Source organism: Triticum urartu, chromosome 4A (genome assembly GCF_056163025.1).
Source record: "Triticum urartu cultivar PI428250 chromosome 4A, HENAU_Tu73, whole genome shotgun sequence".
Classification (NCBI taxonomy): Eukaryota; Viridiplantae; Streptophyta; class Magnoliopsida; order Poales; family Poaceae; genus Triticum; species Triticum urartu.
Window position 1 is genome coordinate 350472715 of NC_141876.1, and position 4476 is coordinate 350477190.

Sequence of the window (4476 nt, forward strand, 5' to 3'; positions counted from 1 at the left end):
GTGAACCAAACACCCATATTGGCAGAAATCCTGTGATTTTAAATTCTCTGTTTGGCACTTTCATTCCTATCCTATTCCTATGTATTTCCTATCCCTGCATTGTTAGAATCCTCAAATTCAAACAAGCCCTTACACAATTACTTCTGTTACAAATATGTGTCAAAGAAAACCTTGTGTGGTTTGTCCCGCTCCTACTGCGCTGTGTTCCACCTAAGCTCAGCTGCTCCAATGATGGAAGGGTCCACCACAACTGGGATCCGCCCTCCAGACTGTCTTTCGCTGCCTTAGATCTTCTTACCCACTGCCAGCAGCCATGACAACTTCATTACCATTATCAACTAAGTAGATGACCTTGAGGACTACACTAGTCTGCAAGAGAGGTCGCACTTTTCATGTTTGCTTATGTTATGCATTGATAATATGATGACATGCTACTTTATGATCCTGTTCACCAATTAGAATCCGAGTCAGGTCCAAACTAATGCTCAAACTTGAGTTTTTTAAATGGTTATGGGGTACATATTGGGGCAGCAATCAATACTATCTGTCTACTATCTGGTTAATCTTAGGTGTCTACTATGAGTTTCATGTTGGGTGGAAACAAACATTAAAGGAGCCATTATCTGTATTTTTTAAATAAAGCTATTATTTGCCTGCTATCATTGGTTTTGGATCTATCCATAGTTTGCTACCATCAGTACGGATTTGTGCATGCACTCCTTACATAATCTCACTATGTTTTATTCCTATGCGTGTCAGTTATTGTACACAACGGAACTAAACCTGTAGAGCAAAAGAGATGAGCCTTGCATGTCAATAAAATTTCATCCAGACGTCGCTCCATGGTGGGCGCAAAGGCACCCCCTCCAGCCATTTTGGATTGTAATCAAGATGAAGATAAATGTTCTGAGGGGGATTCAGAAGGAGAAGACAACTCCTATTTACTCCCTGAGATCTTCGCTCTAAGTTGGCATGCTGATGTTGGTAATATCATGCATATGGGTGCCTTGCATTGCTTACTTTATACATCAAATATGTCATCTTCTTAGTTTAGACATGTTTTGTGTGAATGCCATCTGTTTAGTTTCTTTATCGTATATGTGAATCATGCAATACCATCTTGTTTTGCCAGGCATCATATATGTGAATTTTACAATGCCACCCTGGTTAGCCAGTCATCTTATATGTGAATTATATCATGCCATCAATTTTTATCACATATTAAATTTGTCAACAATTTTAGTACATTCAATTACTCGTCATGTGCATCAGCCATTCGACACGGTCATGGAAAAATATGGAGTGGAAACAAGGTATTTAGAGCAAACAATGCTATCTGACGAGGCGCATGTCTTGTTGGTTATAGATAGTTCCTCAGAGGAGGATTCAGAGACAGATGAGCAGTTCTATTCCCCCCCCCCCCCCGAGGTGCACGCTCTAACTTGGCAGGGTTATATTTCTCATATCGTGCATATGGTGTCTTGCATTGGCATGCCACTTGCTTAGTTTAGACATGCTTTGTGCGAATGCCACCTATTTAGTGCCTAATTACTAGGTATGTGAATTTTGCAATGCCATCTTGTTGCAAGACATTATATATGTGAATTATGCAATGCTATCTTGTTGCAAGGCATTATGTATGTCAATTATGCAATGTCATGCTGTTTAGCCAAGCGTCATACATGTGAATTATATCATGCCGTCCTTTTTTTTATTACACATTGCATTTGTCAACAATGTTTGTATATTCAACTGCTCTTCCTGTGCATTAGCCATTTGATTTGGTGATGGAGAGATCTGAAGTGAAAACAAGGTCTTCAGAGCAGACAATGCTACCTGCTAAAGCAAATATCTTGTTGGTTACAGATAGCTCCTCAGAGGAGGATTCAGAGGCAGATGACTAGTCCTATTCTCCCCCTGAGGTGTATGCTCAAACTTGGCAGGGTTAAATTACTCATATCATGCATATGTTGTCTTGCAATGATTAGTTCTTACATCATATACACAATATTGAATGCCATCTCCTTAGTTGACAGATCATATATGTGATTGCCCTCTGCTCACTTGCTTAGTATATATATATATATATATACATATATATAGGATGGGTCTATTATAATAACACCCCTTAAAACTTTATTCTGATAGCACCCACCTGTTATTTTGATAACACTCCCGACCCGCACCCACACCAGCCAGCATAACCATCTAAAGAAACAAACCCGGCCACCCCCACGCCTCCCACATCTCCCTCGTGCCCATTTTCTTCGTCTCCCTCCCTCCCCACCACCGCACCAACTCCCTCGAATCCCCCTGCCACTGCACCACCTACGCCTCGCCGCTGTAGCCCACCTCCCCGGCGCCGTCCCACTCTGCTCTCCCCCATGACCCCCACCTTCCTCCCGGTCCATCCTCGACCTCCACTTGTTTCTGCCGTCCGGGGGTCGCGCCGCCGTCCGTGGATCTTCGCCGCCCCGCCCAGCCACCTCCAATCCCGAGCGCAACTAGAGCCACCACCGTCCACGCGGACCCGCGCATCGCCGCCCGGTTCATCATCCCGAGGTGACCAGGCAGTCCAACCGCCGCAGCCCTATCGGGTCCGGCGAGATCCGGCTGCCCCTGCACCTCCCTCCTGCTAAGCGCCGGTGGAAGGCCCTCCTTCTCCAAGCACGTGGCTCGTGACCAGTGGATCCAGTGGGTGACGGCGATGACCATTGGGTCCGCTGCAACCGGCCTCCTTCCCCCGACGTGGATCCGGCGGGCACGACCCCAACCACTTCTCTCTGCCGTGGATCTGACATCGTTGGGTTTTCTTCACCATCGTGGGGGAGGAGGGTGCTCCACCTCATGCCCTACTCCACCTCATGACAGGCAGGCGCAACCAGAAGGCTTTTTTTGCTGTTCACTGTTCCCTCATTGACCACCGGCGTTTATGCAGTCGAAGATGGGGACCTCGCCTCTCGTTCGGGTGATGTGCATCTTCTGCCCACACCCCTTTCTTACAGTTCGCATCCTCCTTGTGTGCGGTCTGGAGAACACGTCCATGCAGCTCATAGTCATCTTGCATTTGATTTGACACACCAGAAACAAGTTTCCTCCCATGTCAAAATAGAATTTTGCTGATCAGTTGGATAGTGATAACATGCAGTCCGCTCGGCCTGCTGGCGCTGGCTGAGGCGGCAATGCATGCCGGAGCGCGTGCGGTGGGTGACTAGGAGCTCCCTGGCGAGCGTCTGTTCCCCTACGAGAAGGTGAGAAGTTCACGCTCTCGTTCCTGCTGTAGCTTAGTTCGCTCCTCCAGTCCAGCGAGATGCGGATTGATGCGTGTATGGGTTGTGCAGTTCGCCGGCGATTGTCTTACATTACGCATGGCTCGTGCGTGCAGTCCAATGTTGGTACGGCAGGTATTGCAGTGCGAAGGAGTGCGGCGTGTAGCTCGCCCGGGCATGCGAGCCATGACGCTCACCTGCAGGATGCAGCTCTCTCCTCCACTCCTTGCTGTTCGCCACAGGGTGGTCGGCGGCATCCTTTTTTTAGTAATTCAAAGCTAATCATGCAGTACACTAGCTATCTGTAAAAACAGTACCTCATTATAATTTGTTATTCAGACACGCAGTCCACTCACTATTTCTCTTCGGTTCATTTTTTGTTGTTTTCTTAGGATGGGGAACATACAAAAGTGGACGGCGTCCAGGGATGTAATTCTCTACCTGTGGCACGTTCAGCTGGGTGCTGCCAGTGAAAATGATATTGTTTTGTATTAGAGTATGTGTGTGTGTTGAGCAGGTTACTTTTTTTGTTGCAGTCCAAGCGCTCGACGCGAGCAGTGGCGCGGTTGTGGACGCGCAATTCGTCAGGGGCTACAGAAGAAAAGAAATCATTGTTTACTTTGTCGTTAAATGCGTAAGAAAAAATAAAAAATCATAGCAGTCAACAAACTTGGAACTACCCAACAGTGGAGTAGTCCAGCGGCATGTGTGTGTGTGTGTTTGAGATTTGGTTTTGTTTGCAGTTCAGTCAGCTTTTACTTTAAAAAATGTATTCCTTGTGTTGTAGTGTAGCCGTCGCTCGTTTGTATCTCGTGTGCAGTTCGTTGGTGATCCCGTGTGTGCCTATCAGAAGTTCGTTTCTGCTGTGAGGGCGGTTTCACCTATATCTTCGTGAGGTGTTCTTGTTGTGTGTGTATGTGATTCCCTTCTAATAAATAAATAAAAACTTTGGACATGTGCAGCTCGCTAGTGTTGTTTTGCAGTCAACTTTGGAATTGACTGCGGTTACCCCTCAACATACGTTACATCTCCAGATTTTTTGTATTGAGAGGTTCACTTTTTTTGGTGCAGTACACCCCATGCTGTGTAGCTCACATATCAAAGTAGTTTGCTTTTGATCGAGAGTGCACTTCATCAACATCGGAGTAGAACATCCAGCTCACGTAATCGGAGACACGACAATGATGTAGGAAAAGAACATCCAGCT

At 46.4% G+C, this 4476-nt stretch overlaps 1 long non-coding RNA gene across 2 annotated transcripts; it reads left to right on the forward strand.

The window, feature by feature from the left end:
- The first annotated feature begins 2196 nt into the window (after positions 1-2196).
- On the forward strand, positions 2197-4224 carry LOC125531837 (uncharacterized). 2 transcript variants are annotated; one of them, XR_007293538.2, is made up of 2 exons: positions 2197-3251; positions 3342-4224. It is a non-coding gene; the product is annotated as an uncharacterized LOC125531837 (long non-coding RNA). The 2 variants fall into 2 exon arrangements; XR_007293539.2 differs by having other exon boundaries at positions 3386-4224.
- Positions 4225-4476: the final 252 nt, after the last annotated feature.